The sequence below is a fragment of the Penaeus monodon genome, chromosome 23, assembly GCF_015228065.2.
Source record: "Penaeus monodon isolate SGIC_2016 chromosome 23, NSTDA_Pmon_1, whole genome shotgun sequence".
NCBI lineage: Eukaryota > Metazoa > Arthropoda > Malacostraca > Decapoda > Penaeidae > Penaeus > Penaeus monodon.
In genome coordinates this window covers 33660268-33661040 of record NC_051408.1, presented here as the reverse complement: position 1 = coordinate 33661040, position 773 = coordinate 33660268, and positions in this window count along the sequence as shown.

Sequence of the window (773 nt, the reverse complement as noted above, 5' to 3'; positions counted from 1 at the left end):
TAAATGTTTTCGTTGCAAGCCACACGAAAAATACTGACAACAAATATCAGTATCTAATGACTGTGTAAACTGGTGTCCACCCTAGAGAAAAGGCAATCAAGCCTTAGTTCTACCATTATCTATAAACAGATTGCACTGTGCCCTTTCTCATTGGCTTGTTCTAAATCTCTTCTATTTGCAATAAATCGTTGTACTAATCCTTCTTTGTGATGTACATGTTATGTTTATTAATCCATCGAAATGGTCTGACGTCTGCATTTTCATCTCGACCATTCTCCTAATTTTCGCTGAACATATTTTTCCCGCTCGCTCACTCTCCCATTCACAAGGTTAGATTCACAGAAGCACATGTATTGCAAAACTCAAACTAAAAACGTTACCCTTATAACAATTGCTTTTTATATTTATTCCCCTTGTCTCTTTCGTTCTCTTTGACAAACGCACAAGCGGGCATGCATAATTTCTTCAGAATATCAAATTGTATTTCATTAGTCTCTAATCGTAATAAAATCATTAGTACAATTCGAAAGAAAGGTTTATCATCGCACTTGAAGAACCAATAATAATATTTCCTCTATAGTCACAAGCAAGACCTTGACACAAGTATTTTTTAACACTACAGGTTCCCAACCGGCGGCAGACGTCGGTCGCTGGGGGAGGGGGAGGGGTGAGAGGGCCCTGAGTTGCCGGACCCAAGTTTCGAGATGAATTCATTTGACATGAATCATTACTAACCCTAATTATTCACGTCTAGTGTGAAATGTGCACAAAAA